The following is a 16,910-nucleotide window of genomic DNA, read 5'->3' as shown; positions in this document are numbered from 1 at the left end:
ATTTGAAAAGATACATGCACCTCTATGTTCACAGCAGCACAATTCACAATAGCCAATGGAAACAACCTAAATGTCTATTGACAGATGAATGGATAAAGAAGATGGGGTACATATGTACAGTGGAGTACTACTCAGCCATAAAAAAGAATGAAATAATGCCATTTGCAGCAACATGGATGGACCTAGAGATTTTCATACTAAGTGAAGTAATTCAGAGAGAGAAAGACAAATACCATACGATAGCACGTATATGTGGAATCTAAAATACAATGCAAATCAATGTATCTATGAAAAAAAACAGACTCACAGACATAGAGAACAGACTTGTGGTTGCCAAGGTAGGGGGGAGGGGAGGAAAAGAATGGGAGTTTGGGATTAACAGAGGCAAACTATTGTGTGCAGAATGGATAAACAACAAGATCCTACTTATAGCACAGGGAACTATATTCAATATTCTGTGACAAATCATAATGGAAAAGAATATGAAAAAGAATATATATGTTAAAAAAAAGAAGTGTTGGGTGAGTCAACTTTTATTTAGATGATGATGATGTTGGGGGTCAGAAAAAATTTAGGAAGTTCAAAGATAATGACAACTTGGTGACTGCTGTCTGCAGAGGTTTCTCTTCTCCACTTGCTGCTAACAATGCCATAGCATTCAGGCATCTTCTCTGGCGTGGGCAGGAGTTTTTACATGAATGGAGCCTTACACAGAGCTTCTTCTGGCAGAAATTTTATTATAACCAATTCAACGCATCTCTTTGCAACTTGCCACTCATGAAAGTAACAATGGCTTTGAGGCTTCATCTCAGCCGAAGACCGAAGAGCCGCTGGTGGCCTTGGATCTCGCAGCTGCTCGGGGTTTTTAGAACTTCAGCTATAAAAATGGGCAGGATTTTCCTTGATCATATCGGTGGTACCCATGTGTTTTCCTGTGCAAACTGCGATACAATCCCGACCAACCACTCAGAACTCATCTCCACTCAATTCACAGGCGCCACTGGCAGAGCATTTCTTTTTAACTACCTTTTAACAAGGTAGTTAACCTGCAGTACAGTGAAGTTCAAGACCGGGTCATGCTCACTGGCTGCCACATGGTTCGAGATGGGAGCTGCAAAAACTGCAATAGCAAACTGGGATGGATCCATGAGTTTGCCACTGAAGACACCCAGCGTTATAAGGAAGGCCGTGTGATCCTAGAAAGTGCTCTAGTTCGAGAAAGTGAGGGCTTTGGGGAGCATGCACCATCTGATAACTCTTGAAGAAAAAGAGATAAATCCATCTTTTTCCCAGGTCTTCTTCACTGAAAACAAAAGTCCACTTACATACATTGTCACCTTAGCATCAGTGTAAGATTCATGAACTGTGGAACAAGAGGTTGTGAGAATCTATAATGGAACTTTTCTTTCTTTCTTTCTTTTTCTTTCTTTCTTTCTCTTTCTTTCTTCCTTCCTTCCTTCCTTCCTTCCTTCCTTCCTTCCTTCCTTCCTTCCTCCCTTCCTTTCTTTCTTTTTTTAATTATCTATTTCCCATCCAACAGCAGTGTGTAGAGAGAATATTACGCAGATGTCGTTAATTTTTTTCCCCCTATGTTTACATCTTGAGGCAGAACAGTCTATCTGCAGCTACATGGTGGGCTATGTGAGGAAAAAACCCTGGGCTATCAGAGTGAAAAAGTGTTTTATGTAAATTCTGAAAGGAAAATGTGTCAAGAGCATGGTTCTTAAATTAATTCGGGCTTCATTTTTTTTTTTTTTTTTTTTTTTTGCGGTACGCGGGCCTCCCACAGCTGTGGCCTCTCCCGTTGCGGAGCACAGGCTCCGGACACGCAGGCTCAGCGGCCATGGCTCACGGGCCCAGCCGCTCCGCGGCATGTGGGATCCTCCCATACCGGGGCACGAACCCGTGTCCCCTGCATTGGCAGGCGGACTCTCAACCACTGCGCCACCAGGGAAGCCCGTCGGGCTTCATTTAAAAACTTTTTTTTAACCCAGGTATTTCAGTTGATTTGCTAGCTTCAGAGAAGAGATTCGAATTTGTGACCAGTGCTAAAGGTTCAGTGTTAGTATGGTTTGTGCTGGCCATTGTGCCATATTCTTGTTGGAGATGAGCCCATTCTTCCTTGTCAGTCTTGATCCAAAGATGTCACCATTCCTAGTTATTTGTCACCACATAATTGGTGTTGATTGGAAACATTTCCTGATATGGGGCAGAACTGCTTGGTTGTCTTTTCCATGTAAATTAAGCATAGTAACATAAACAAAGTAATAGTTGGATGTTAAAAAAAACAAAACAACAACAATGGCTTTGATATACAGACTGCATCTTTAACATCTTTAGTTTGAAGGGAGTTTACCTAGGCCTCAGACATGGAATCATCCTGCCCGGAGAGCACAGAAGACTTTTCTTAGTGAATTATGATATTCCACCCTTGCCCTTGCTGCCTGGTGACGTTGTGGATTAGAGCGGCTGGGCTTTCTGACCTGTACATCAATCTCAAGTTCCATTTTGGACACAGAGAAGAGAGGGCATGGGGGAGAGGGAGACTGAAGACTACAGAAATGGCCTCAACCAAGTTAATCACTAGTTTTTAAAGCTAATGAATTTTTTTCTCTAACTCTGTTTATCAGCAGGGTGTGTAACGTACTGCTTTCCTCCCCCTCAGGCCATGTCTCTCTCAGGGCTGATCACAATTCTTACGAGATGTGTTCACTTTATTTTTTTAAAATATTTATTTATTTTATTTATTTATTTTATTTATTTTCTTGGCTGCATCGGGTCTTAGTTGAGGCATGCGGGATCTTTTGTTGCAGCGCGAGGTCTCTTCATTGTGGCATTTGGGCTTCTCTCTAGTTGTGGCACACGGGCTCCAGGGCGCGTGGGCTCTATAGTTTGTGGCACACAGGCTCTCCTTGAGACGCGAGCTCAGTAGTTGTGGCGTGCGGACTTAGTTGCCCTGTGGCATGTGGAATCTTCGTTCCCTGACGAGGGATTGAACTCGCATCCCTTGCATTGGAAGGTGGATTCTTTACCACTGGACCACCAGGGAAGTCCTGAAATGTGTTCACTTTAAATTTACCCATTTGCCTATCTTCTCTTCCAGGTAGCTATAGATTTCACGGCCTCGAACGGGGACCCCAGGAACAGCACTTCCCTGACTACATCCACTCCTACCAACCCAACAAGCACTTGAAGGCCTTGGTGGCTGTGGTGGAGATTTGCCAAGACTCTGACAGGTATGAGACTCCCCATCTCTTTGGGTTCCCGTGGCTCCTGGCTAGCCCAGGGCAGAAGAATGGAAATGAAGTTATGCTGAGGCTCATGAGGGGACAGAATAATGCCTGGCCCCAAATGTGTTATCCTCTCCACACCTAGAGAAACTGAGTTCATGCCAAGCTCACGTTGGGCACCAAAAAAAATCCTTTCTTAACTTTCTTCTCTTACTTGGCTGGCAGGACCACCGGATAGTGATTTTGGTTTCCCTTTTGTAAAATTTGAGTATGTGCCTCTCTACGCAAAGTTTGGTCCGTGGACCAGAAGCATAACGTCACCTAGGAGCTTAGAACGTCAAGCCCCACTTGAGAATCTGGATCAGCATCTGCATTGTAACAGCATTTCCAGATGGTTCTGTGCACTTGGGAGTTTGAGAAGCACCGGTTTATTAGGCACTCTTCTGCCTGATCCTCACATTAACCCTTCTGTAGTGAGTGTTGTTTAATAGAAGAGGAAAACTGTGCAAGGAGGTGCAGTGATCTGTGCCCTGTCCTACAGCCAGAGGCAGGATTTAAACCCAGAGCCAGCTCATTCCACAGAGTAAACTTGTAAAATTGTGGGGTTTCACTGACGTCAAAAGCTATTGGTAACTTTAGCAGAGGGTGTGTGTCTGCCTGTGTGCACGTGTGCCCACGTCATTTTGTGTGTGTTTGTATGTGCATATAGAGTAAGTCCCCTACATAAGAATGAGTTCTGTTCCAAGAGTGTGTTTGTAAGTCCAATTTGTTTGTAAGTCCAGCAAAGTTAGCCTAGGTGCCCAACTAACACAATCAGCTATATAGTACTGTACTGTAATAGGTTTATAATACTTTCACACAAATAATACATAACAAGCACAAAAAATAAAGAAAACATTTTTAATCTTGCAGTAGAGTACCTTGAAAAGTACAGTAGTACCAGCTACGTCACCACTGCTTTTATGCTCACTTCAGGACATCCTGGGCTTGAAATAAAGATACTGTACTGTATTCTATACAGTACTGTACAGTAACGTACACAAAAGCACAGCTACTTGTAGAGGCTGCATGCACGTGACAATGTACGCCAGACACATGAATTAACTTACGTGATTGGACATGTGAACACACGTATCGGTATTATATTTATTTTTACTTGATGGTAAATATTGACCTTTACCACTAAGGGAATTCCCTGTAATAAACTATTTACATAAATTACATTAAACTGGATTTATTCTACCTTTCCAGTATTTCCAGATTGAGGTGAAGTCGTTCACATGTTTGATCAAGAAGGCTCTTTGAGGTCGAACCAGTGTAAATATAAATATGGGTAAATCTCAGTTGACTGACTAGTGTGATGGTAAAACAGGGCTAGGTGGTAATGAGCAGCAACTAATTGACCTGTTAAACCAGGAGAATAAAGAAAGTGACTCTGTCCTCCAGTTTCAGAGAGATTTCATGGAATGGCCTGATTTCTGTTCTTTCTAGTCTCATAATTGGTGAAAACCATATTAAAAACCTGATACCCAGGTACCATAGGAAGTGATACAGCCTAGTGAACAGAAAGTGCAGAGAAACCAACAGGACAGGTAATAGGAAAGTTGCCATCAGTGTCCTTCCCGCTAGTGAGTCTCTGGATTCGGCTTGGTCATTGCCAGTAACTCAAATAGGTGTGAGGCCAGTTGGGATGAATGAACAGGTCCAGTCAAATCAGATAGCTCTAAACACTAGGCCCCTACCAACACTTCCCCTCTTACTCATTTGGAACAAAGGGCAAAAATAGCATTTTAAATTACCTTGTTGAAATGATACTTATACTCAACCTTGAGATACTGTCTGTGAAGACAACTTGAATCTCAGCTCTGTTGTCTTCAGGCCCCAATTCAGAGAGGATTCTTAGAGAGGCTCAGGTCATATGGAGATTTCTACCAAGGAGGGAAAAGACAGACAGATTGCATCCCCGCTGTCAGAAACTCCTCCAAATGTCCCCAAGTCACCAACACAGTAATTCTCTCCCTTCTCTTTATAACAAACACAATTTATGGAGGAGACTGTCCTTTCCCTGGTGTATGTTCTTGGCAGCTTTGTCATAAATTAACTGACCACATATGTATGGACTTATTTCTGGGCTCTCTGGTCTATTCCTCTGGCCCATGTGCCTCTTTTAGTGCCATTTCTACACTGTTTGGTTCCTGTAGCGCTGTAATATGGTTTCAAGTCAGTGAGTGAGTTTCCTCCAGCTGCTGTTCTCCTTTCTCAGGATCCCCTTGGCTGTTAGGGGTCTTTTGTGGTTCCATACACATGTCAGGATTGTTCAGTTTCTGTGAAAAATGCCTTTGGAATTTCGGTAGGAATGTCATTGAAGTGCATACTGTTTTGGGTAGAATGGACATTTTAGCACTACTAATTCTTTCCATCCAAAAGCACAGGATATCTTTCTATTTATTTGTGTCCTCAGTTTCTTCATCGATGTCTTAGGGTTTTCAGCGTGCAACTCTTTCACACTCTTGGGTTCAATTCATTCCCAGTTATTTGGTTCTTCTGACGTTATTGTAAATGAGATTGTTTTCTTAATTTCTCTCTCTGATGGTTCATTATTTGTATATAGAAACACAACTGATTTTAGTATATTGATTTTCTATCCTGCAGCTTTACTGAATTCATTTATTAGTTCTAATAGTTTCTTGGTGATTTGATGTACAAAACTGGAATTAGAAATCCCACTATTTCTACCACATCCAGGTCATCCACAACACCCAAGACATAGTGGCTACTATTATAATCTTCCCACAGTGCCCCTTAAAAACATGTGAAATCTTATAAGGGCAAATTGCATCATCACTTTGGTTGTGCAGGATCTGGGTAAAGCTTGGCCTCTATACAAAGTTTCATGTCTTCTCTACTTTTCTGTCCTTTTATTTTATTTTATTTTATTTTGCGGTACGCGGGCCCCTCACTGTTGCGGCCTCTCCTGTTGCGGAGCACAGGCTCCGGACGCGCAGGCTCAGCGGCCATGGCTCACGGGCCCAGCCGATCCGCGGCATGTGGGATCCTCCCGGACCGGGGCACGAACCCGTGTCCCCTGCATCGGCAGGCAGACCCTCAACCACTGCGCCACCAGGGAAGCCCCTGTCCTTTTATTGACATGATTGTTTTGAAATATAATTCATTTTCCAGTAATTTCAAATGTATAGAAAATTTTCAATAGCAGCACAAAGTACTCACATTTGGCACTTCACACAAAACACTCCAGTGTGTTTTACCCAAAACACAGATACACTCTCAGGGAACAAGCACTTAATTACCAAATGAGAATCATAACAATTTCTTGTAATAATCCAATCCACAGGTCCACTTCAACTTTCACCATCTGCTCCAACTCTATGAAAATGTCTTTTTTCATTGTGATCCAGTTTTCTTTCTTTTTTTTTCCCCTCTGGAACCCTAACTGAGACTTTGCCTCATATTCAAAATCTTGATGGATTTAAAGTACAGGATGGGTATGTGACCTGGTGGCCCTTCCTGTATGGCTTCTTTCACTTAGGATCATCCATGTTTTAGCATGTATCAGTACTGCATTTTTTCCTTTGTGATTAAAAACACATAACATAACATTTACCATTTAAACCATTTTACGTATACAGTTCTGTGACATTCATTGCATCTACATCATTACAAAAATATCCTCACCATTCATCTCCCAAACGTTTTCATTTTCCCCAACTGAAACTGTATCCATTAAACACTACCTCTTCTCAGCTCCTGCAACCACATTCTTTCTGTCTTTGAATTTGACTCCTCTGGATACTTTATGTAAGTGGAATCAAATAATTTGTCCTTCTGTAACTAACTTATTTCAATTAGCATAGTAACTTCAAGGTTCATCCATGTTGTAGGATGTGTCAGAATTTCCTTAGTTTTCAAGGAAATAATATTTCCTTGAATAATATTTCCTTATGAATATACCACATTCCATTTACCCATTTATCCATCAATGGACACTTGGGTTGCTTCCACCTTTTGTTATTGTGAATGATGCTGCTATGAATATGAGTGTACAAATATCGGTTCCAGTCCCTGCTTTCAAATATTTTGAGTAAATACCCTGAAGTGGAATTGACAGATCATATGTTAACTCTGTGTTTAACTTTTTGAGGAGCTGCCATATTGTTTTCACAGTGATTGCACCATTTTACTCTATTCATTTATATGTTAGAATAATATGGCAGTTCATGGATGTGCTGCATTTTGTTTATTTATTCACCTGTTGATTGACATTTTAATTGTTTCTACCTCTTAGCTATTGTAAACAGTGCTGCTATGAATATTCGTGTACAACTTTTTGTTTGAACACCTGTTTTTAATTCTCACTAGGAGTGGAGTTATTGAATCCTATCATACTTTACATTTATCTTTTTGAGGAAATGTCAAAGTACTGTGCACATAGATTGCATCATTTTACATTTCCACAAGCAATGTTTACAGTTCCATTTGCTCTACATTGTTGCCAGTATTAGTTATTTTTTATTTTTCTTGACTATAACAATTCTAGTGTGTTTGAAGGTGTATTGAATTATGGTATGAATTTGCATATCCATCATGACTACTGATGTTTGACATCTTTTCCATTGTATGTTGACCATTTGTATGTCTTTTCTGAAGAGTCTGGTCAAGTCCTTTGTGCATTTTAAAAACTGAGTTCTTTGTGTTTTTGTTGTTGAGTTTCTTGATATGTTCTGGATAACAGACTCATTAGATATATAACGTGCAAATATTTTCTTCTGTTCTGTGGGCTGTCTTTTTACTTTCTGGATAGCAGTTTTGATGCAATAAATTTTTTAACTTTGAGGAAATCCAATATATCTATTTTTTCTTTCATTGCTTGTGCTTTGATGTCAGATCTAAGAAACCATTGCTAAATGCAAGGTCATGAAGATTTATTCCCTTGGTTTATTTGAGAGATTATAGAGTCATTCCTTGGTATCCACTTTGCTAGGATTAACGTCTGCTGTCAGAGTCAGTGTCAGGGCTTAGGTGTCAGGGTTTAAGATTATGGTCAGAGTTGGATAGTCAGGGTAGAGGGTAATGGTCAGGGTCAGGGATTAGAGCGGAGGTGTCAGGATCAAGGGTCTAGGGTTGTTAGGTTTAGGGCTATAGGTTAGGGTGTTAGGGTTATAGGTTAGAGTTAGGTTAAAGCATAACCTTCCCTCACTCCCCTTGTCCCTCTCCATCTTTCTGAGGCCTCCAGGAAGGACAGGACTAGTCCAGGGTCACACATGACTCAGAGACTTGAGCTGGACCAATGTTTCTTTGCCCCTCAATCCTGGGCATAGTTTTGTGTACTATCTGTGTACTATCTTCTTTGACCAGGTGTTTGTTCAGAGCTTTTCCTATTTTTAATGGGGTTGTTTGTGTTAGAGTTCTTTGTATGTTTTGAAACAAATCCTTTGTTAGACATGTGTTTGCAAATATTTTTCTCTCAGTTTGTGACTTTTGATTTTCTGAGTAAGGCCTTTCACAGAGTAGAAATCTTTAATTTTACAAAGTCCGTGGTATTCCTTGTTTTTCTTTGAGGATTGCCTTTTTGTGTTGTGTGTTAGAACTCAGAGCTCATGATGTACATAATCAAACCCAACCTCCTGTCAATTTTCCTCTGTCTTCTGTAATTTTGAATAGTTTTGCATTTAAGATTTGTCTATGAATAATTATGGGTGAATTTGGTGTAAGTTATAAACATTCATTTCATTCCATACGGTTTCCAATTAGTTGTTCCTTAAGTATTTTGGGAGAAATTATAGGATGCTGTCTCCATTTAGGTTTGAATTTCCACAGTTTAACAGATTCAGCAGTTCTGCCAGTAGGGGGCGCTGTCTCCAGTGACCTGTGAGGTAGGTACGGCCTGCACTTCCTGCACTGACCACAGGGGGGCCGAGACCGCCTCTCTGACCCACAGAGCATGCGCATTCCACTGAGGACGGCTCCGCGCCGCCGAGAAGAGTTGTGTCTCCTCAGGCATCGACTGGGCTTCGCCTTCAGATGCCCCGGGTCAGCATCTCTGCCGACAGGAGCTCAGTCTTCTTAGGACTCACCAGGGTTTCGGCTTCAGGACAACTTGGGGCTGCTTCCATACTGACAGGAGCTGAGTTTCCTGACGACCCAGGTGAAGCCGAGAGGAAAAGGTGAGGAGAAGTGAGGAAAAGTGGGGAGAAGCTTCCCGTGTGCGACTGACTGTTGAGGGAAGTCCGTCTTCGTGCGACCCAGGAAGGGCTTGATGTGGAAAACTGGGTTTTTAGTCAGTTTTTTGTGCAGTGTAGATGGTGTCCAGTGTCGTTATGGAGCGTGTGGCATCCAGTTTTCCTAGCGCTGTTTATTGTGGGCACTGTCCTTCCCCTTGGTGTGTTCTTGGCCCCTTCGTCATAAATTAACCGACCCCAGCCATATGGGTTGAATACTGAGCTCTCTGTTCTGTTCCTCTGATCCGTGAGCCTGTTTTTGTGCCAATTCCACACTTTTCTGGTGACTGTAGCTCCATAATGTAGTGTGAAGTCGGGAGGAAGATGCCTCCAGCCTATTCTCCTTTCTCAGGGCTGCTTTGGCTCTTTGGCATCCTTTGTGGTTCCACGCAAATATTAGGATGATTTGCTCTATTTCTGTGAAAAATACCATTGGAATTTTGGTAGGGATTGCATTCACTGTGTACATTGCTTTGAGTAGAATGGACATTTTAACAATATTCTTCCATTCCACGAGAACGAGATACGGTTCCATTTATTTGTGTCTTTCAATTTATTCTTCAATGTCTTTAAGTTTTCAGTGTGCAAGCCTTTCACACCCTTGGTTAAATTTATTCCTAGGTATTTTGTTCTTTTTGATGCACTTGTAAATAGGGTTGGGTTTTTTTTTCATTTTCTGATTGGTGTTTGAAAAGCAATCGATTTCTGTGTACTGATTTTGTAACTTTACTGAATTCATTTATTATTTCTAATAGTTTTTTTGTGGAATGATGCGGAAAATTGGAATTCAAAAATCCCACCTTTTCTTATCGTTTTTCTTGTGATTAGACTGGGCTTATGGGTTTTGAGGAGGTAGGTCACAGAGGTCAAGTGCATTCTCATCATTTTATGTCAACGGAACAGGCTCTCAAGGCAACTTATCACTGTTTATGTTAACTTTGGTCACGTGACTGAGGTCGTCAAAAGTCACAAACTGAGAGAAAAATATTTGTCAGTCTTCCCTGCTGTGAAGTTATTTTTCTCATGTCCATACTGTACGTCTTATTTAGGAAGAAGTCACTGTGTGGAACCCACACTTCAGAAGAGGGTTAGGGTTACTTCCTCGATGGATGCCTATGTGTCTACATCAATTATTTGGAATTGTTCTGTATAGGACATTCCTATTTAACCCAACTCATAAAAAGTGTTTGTAATTATTTATTTTACTAGTGTGGACACCTGAATAGTTATTTTATACTTGTGGTTATAATTCAACTGTACAGTATTTGGGTGCTTAGTTCATTCTTTTTTTTTTTTTTTTTTTGTGGTACTTGGGCCTCTCACTGCCGTGTCTGTTTTGTGAAAAGTTCATTTGTATCATTTTTTAAGATTCCACATATAAGTGATATCATATGATATTTGTCTCTCTCTCTCCGACTGACTTCACTTAGTATGATAATGTTTAGGTCCATCCATGTTGCTACAAATGGCATTCTTTCTTTTTTTTTTTTTTGCGGTACGCAGGCCTCTCACTGCCGTGGCCTCTCCCGTTGCGGAGCACAGGCTCCGGAAGCGCAGGCCCAGCCGCTCCGCGGCACGCGGGATCCTCCTGGACCCCGGCACAAACCCGTGTCCCCTGCATCGGCAGGCGGACTCTTAACCACTGCGCCACCAGGGAAGCCCCCATTATTATTATTATTATTTTTTCGCAGCACGCGGGCCTCTCAACGCCGCGGCCCCTCCCGCCGCGGAGCAGAGGTTCCGGACGCGCAGGCCCAGCGGCCATGGCTCACGGGCCCAGCCGCTCCGTGGCACGCGGGATCCTCCCGGACCGGGGCACGAACCCGCGCCCCTCGCATTGGCAGGCGGACTCCCAACCACTGTGCCACCGGGGAAGCCCCCCATTCTTTTTTATGGCTAATAGAAGGGTCATCTTCAAGGGCAAGATAGAAGTTTGCTGGGGAACTAAGCCCAGAATGAATCCAAGTCATATATCATTGTGAACTGGAGCTCTTCTTTGCCAGTGCGTGGAACTGGCATAACAGAATGCAGGGGTGTTCATTATACTCTGGTGAAAAAATTGAAGATATACAAAAGACAAAGTATATAGAACTATATGGAGAAGACTATTTCCATCTATGGGATCAAATCAATTTAGCAATTGTCTTTTCCTCTCAAACCATGAATGACGGCACTAGTTAAAGCTGTTGCTTGGTGACATGCCTACAGGTCCATGTGGCTACTACCAACTTTAAAGGACTTCTTTTTTCTTCCTCCTCTTCAGCTGGTAAGGTTAATGTGTATTTAAGTGGAAGCCTTATTTAAGCGGAAGCCAAAAGTATCACCTCAAAAATCGTCCCAAACACTCATACCTCATACTATTCTTCACAAATGAGCTGTGTAATTTGTATGACCAATGATAGCCATTAAATAGAAAGGGACCTCAGACCTCATTTTGATATTTCTGATGTTTGGAATGCCCTCCAAACATCAAACCAGACAGTCTGATTAATGTCCAACACTACAACTTAAATTGACAGATTGTTAAGTATTACAGGTTCTAATTGAATGTAAATATTCAGGATGACTTCCTAGAGCATCCTCAGCTTCTCCTTCATGGGACTTAATTATTCCTGTATACCTAGATGATGTTATTGACCCCTTACCCCTATGAGAAGGTCCTTCCTACACTCTAAATTGCCCTCCCCTCTCTAAGAGTAATGATGAATTTGCACTGAACCATATACACCTATTTCAGGCTTGTACACAATGGCATTCAGTTTACAGATGGGGAGTGTAGTGGGCATTTGTCATGTTTGCTTGCTCTGTGTTCATTCAGTTTTTTAAAAAAGCACCTGGTTTTCCTTGGGGAATCACTTGTTCCCCACTCTGAGTGCATGTGGTTTGAGTGGCTGAATCCACCTCCCTGCTACCAACAGCCCCTCCTCTCTGCTCCATGGGCCACCATGTAATCCAAACCTTGACAGGCTGTATAATGTACGCCCTAGTCACAGAGATGACGCAGGCATGAGTACTTGCCACAGATGGCCCAATAGACTCAGTGTAGGGTTGTGAAGAGAAGCCCGCCTTCCCCAGGGATACTGGAATGTGAGCCTGAAACGGCTGATGGCCATTTCACCTCTGAGTGGGAGGAACCTGTTCCAATGAAATTACACAGAGGAAGCGGAGCCAAAGGACCGAGATTTAGAGAGACCAAGTCCTGATGTCAGCAGTGGAGTCACTGGAGACCCTGAAAATTTTGCTGTGGACTTTTGGTCATGTGTAGTAATAACTGAACCTTTCTTTAGGTAAATCAATTCAAGTTGTGCTCACTGAATCAATGAACAGATGAATGAATGAATGAACCTGGCCACACACCACAAAAACCAAGAGTACCTGCTCCTATCCCAATCAGTTTCTATGCCATGATCTTGTAGAACATTCTGCTACTGAACCACAGTACACCGTTCCCACATTGTAGCAGTCACTGTCAGTTGCCCACCCGTCCACCGCCCCTCCTGCCCCTCTCCCTCCCATTCCTTGTTAACGGGACAGTCAGGTTTGAGCCTGCAGGAATAACTCATAATTGTCATAATCGATCTCCAGTATGTCTCAACAGACCACATGTTAGAAGACTTCTAGGATCTCTGGTCCCCAGTCATTAAATGACAATAGCCATTGTTGATAACTAAAAATGCCCTCCCCTCCCCCACACTCCCCTACATTTTCAAACTCCTGTCACTCCTTTTTGCCAAATATTCACTTTCCCAAATTCTCTTGCAGTCCAGTGGTGACCACATGACCTGGCTAATAAGAAGTAAGGGGAGTAAAGTTCAACTAATAAAAAAATAAAATTCTGCCTTGTCCTGTTCTCTTTCTGCATTGAATAAAATGGTGTGGGATGTGATGTTTGCAATGCAGCAGCCATATTTAGACCCTGAGTGTATTCGCTTTCTAGGGCTGCTGTAACAACTTACCACAAACACAGTGACTTAAAACAACAGAAATTAATTTTCTCACTGTTCAGAGGCCAGAAGTCTTAAATCAAGTCCACAGGGTTGGTTCCTTCTAGAGGCTCTAAGGTAGAATCCATTGCATGCCTCTCACTTAGCTTCTGCTGGTTGTTGGCAATGCTTGGAGTTCTTTGGCTTGTAGGCACTTCACTCTAGTATCTGCTTCTATCGTCACAGCACCCGTGTCTGTGTTTCTCCTCCCCTTCTAAGGACACTTGTCATTGGATTTAGGGCCTATCCTAATCCAGGATGACCTTATCTAGAGATCCTTAACTTAATTGTATCTGCAAAGACTCTTTATCCAAATAGTCACCTTCATAGGTTCTGAGTGGACATACCTTTTGGGAGAGCACCATTTCACCTATCACAATGAGGTAAGCCATCTAGGATAGAAAGTCAACATGTGAGAATGCCAGAGAAGAAAGTTCGAAAGATTGGGGTTCGTGATGCTATCATCCACTCTGATGGTTTTTGAGCCACTCGTACAAGACTGGAATTTCTCACCTCAATTAATCAAGACGTTTTGGAATAAGAGCTAACAATTCTGGGCTTCCCTGGTGGTGCAGTGGTTGAGGGTCCGCCTGCCGATGCAGGGGACATGGGTTCGTGCCCCGGTCTGGGAGGATCCCACATGCCGCGGAGCAGCTGGGCCTGTGAGCCATGGCCACTGAGCCTGCGCGTCTGGAGCCTGTGCTCTGCAACGGGAGAGGCCACAGCAGTGAGAGCCCCGCGTACTGCAAAAAAAAAAAAAAAGGAGCTAACAATTCTTCCTCAGACACATATACTCGAGATTTCCCTGCAGTTCATTTGCTGCTTTTACTTAACAACCAATTTAGTGGAACCTGGCAAATCCAGCAATAAGACAGGGAAAGTCAATTTAATGTTAATGATCACTTTTTGTGGACTAGAGAGGATATAAGAAACAGGAAAAATGAGGGCACTGTATCATTGTGTTGCCTTGTTTTGACTGGAAATGCTTAATTTCAATTATTCATGGTAGAATTTTATAGGAAAGTGGCTAATATGCCCTGGGAAGCTGCATTAAGGGAAAACACAGGGAGCCAAATGGCAGCCTGTGAGCTCACAGTCCTCCACACAAAACCCCTCCCAGGGGTGAGATACAGAAAACTGGAAGGAAGAATTGAGTCCTTCTTGCAGTCAGGTAGCTAGCATTTTCTGTGTTAATCCTTTTAAAATTAGCCAAGTAGCACATATATTCTCTTTGTCTTTTTAATTTCTTTATATATGTCTTAAAATATGTAGAATTTTCTCCAGATGCATAAATGCGATCGTATGTGGTTCCTCTTTGTTTTTCTTTTCCTTTTATTATTAGCACCCCCTTCCCTCTCTTGTCTTCCCTTTACCACCAGGTTTCTACCCCTGACCTACTTGCTCCCAGAGCCCATGATTACAACCTGGTGTGTGTCCTTATCTTTCTCCGTCTACACACATACTGGGTGAAGCCATAGCCAGGCCTGCCCACTGAAAGCTCCTAAGTGGACGTAAATGGTGAAGGCCGAAATCCTGCAAATGCAGGAAGTCACACAACCTGAGATTCAGGCACCGGAAAGGGGATCTCCCTCAGTGTGGACCAGCAAGTTTCAGCTCCCAGGCCCTGGGCAGTGAGCCTGGCAGACAGGGCTTGTGGAGGAGCAGGATCGCTGACTGATGTGTGTGTGGCATAAGCAGACACTGGCAGGCCTGTATGGGGGTAGAAAGCAGAAGCCCAGGAAGGCATCCTCCTCACCTGGCTGGAGCCCTCTGCAGGAAGAAAAGAAGGTGACCACAGAGAACTGCCCTCTTTCAGATGTTCCCTTTGTCTGGGCTGTTCTCATATACTTTTTAGGCTCAATGGAGCTTGTGAGTAGGACTAACAGTATTCGAGGGTTTCATTCTGCCATCTTTGAACCCAGTTCAGGTCTTCTCAGATTCAGGCATAAGGCCTAAATCAAGAGTATTTTTAAAATTAGCTTATATATTGAAAATTGGGTTAGAATATAATATGCGTTCTTCTGTATCTTCCCTTTTCTCGCTTAAGCAATTCCCTCCGATGCAACTGGCATGGCGCCCGTGCATCCTTCTGCTATTGCATAATATTCCATGGTGTGTGTATTCCATTCCTGTTCATGAGCATCCTCAGCATTTCCAGTTTTTCTTTTTTCTTTCTCTTCTTTTTTCTTTTTTTAATGGTTATGAAAATTTCTACAATAAACATTCTTGTACATCTGCCCTGAGGCACAAATGCTTTTATTGCCATGGAATGGATTCCCAAGAATGAAATTACTGCAACATGGTTGAACCTTGAAAACATCATGCTAAGTGAAAGAAGCCAGTCACGAAGGACCACATGTTGTACGATTCCATTTACATGAAATGTTCGAAATAGGCAAATCCAAGGAGACAGAAAATAGATTGTTGGTGGTTGGCTAGGGCCGGGTGGGAAGAGTGGTTGTAGGGAATTGGAGTGATTGCTAGTGAATGCAGGGCGGGCGGGGGTTCTTTTTGGAGTGATGAAAATGTTCTAAAATTGGTTGTGGTGATGCTTGCACAACTCTGGATATACTAAAAACCATGGCATGTGAATTATATCTCAGTAGAGTTATAGGAAAAGAATGAGATTACTGGGTCAAAATGTATATGTGTTTTTATTGTAATAGATGCCACCAGACTACTTTCCAAAAAAGGCAATATAGCTCTTCCCATTTCTGCCAGCCCTGAATGAGAACACCCTTTCCCCATATCCCCACCACCAATAGATTTTACACTTTTTTCCAGTTTCACCAATCTTGATATATAAAGTGATATCTCATTTTTACTTTAATTTGTATCTCCTGGCTACATTCTCATTATAAAAGTTTCAGTAATACTTCAGCATGCAAAGTGAAAAGTACAAGACCCCTTTCACCTCTCACATCTCCCCTGAAGTAACCCTCCTCAACAGTTAGTTGGGTTTCCAGGCGACTTTGAGTTGCTTTTAGTGCATTTATAAACTAATTCACATAGACATATCATTTTATAATTGATAAATTGAATCACACTATAATGCTATTCTATGACAATTTTTTCATATAGCAGTATGTCTTAGAGACCTTTCCAAATTAGGATATATAGCTCTAACTTACTCTCTCTAGTGGCTAAATGAGATAGCATGGTGTGGAGAGTCCTAAAGGGTTGCTCCCTTATCCTACCTTATATCCCCAAACCTAGACATAACTGAGCTATTGAATTTATCAACTCTTAATTCTGCTGACCTCTTGACTTCTTATGCTATAGCACTTACTGCTTGAACCACTTTGAGTGAATTATTCTGTTACTTGGGGCCAAAAGCACCCTATCAAACAGCTCTATATTTCCCACCTGCCTCCCACCCACCCCCACCTCAATTCTAAATTCCATGAGAGCAAAAACTGTGTTGTTCAAGTTCATCAGTTCTTGGCACAGTGCCTGGCACA

At 42.3% G+C, this 16,910-nt stretch overlaps 1 pseudogene; it reads left to right on the top strand.

The window, feature by feature from the left end:
* Nucleotides 1-885: 885 nt before the first annotated feature.
* Nucleotides 886-1,262, top strand: LOC136137275 (protein yippee-like 5 pseudogene; annotated as a pseudogene).
* The last annotated feature ends 15,648 nt before the right edge of the window (nucleotides 1,263-16,910 follow it).

This window comes from Phocoena phocoena, chromosome 17 (genome assembly GCF_963924675.1).
Source record: "Phocoena phocoena chromosome 17, mPhoPho1.1, whole genome shotgun sequence".
Lineage (NCBI taxonomy): Eukaryota > Metazoa > Chordata > Mammalia > Artiodactyla > Phocoenidae > Phocoena > Phocoena phocoena.
Note: the sequence above shows the minus strand (reverse complement) of the source record. Positions and strands in the feature narration are given on the sequence as shown.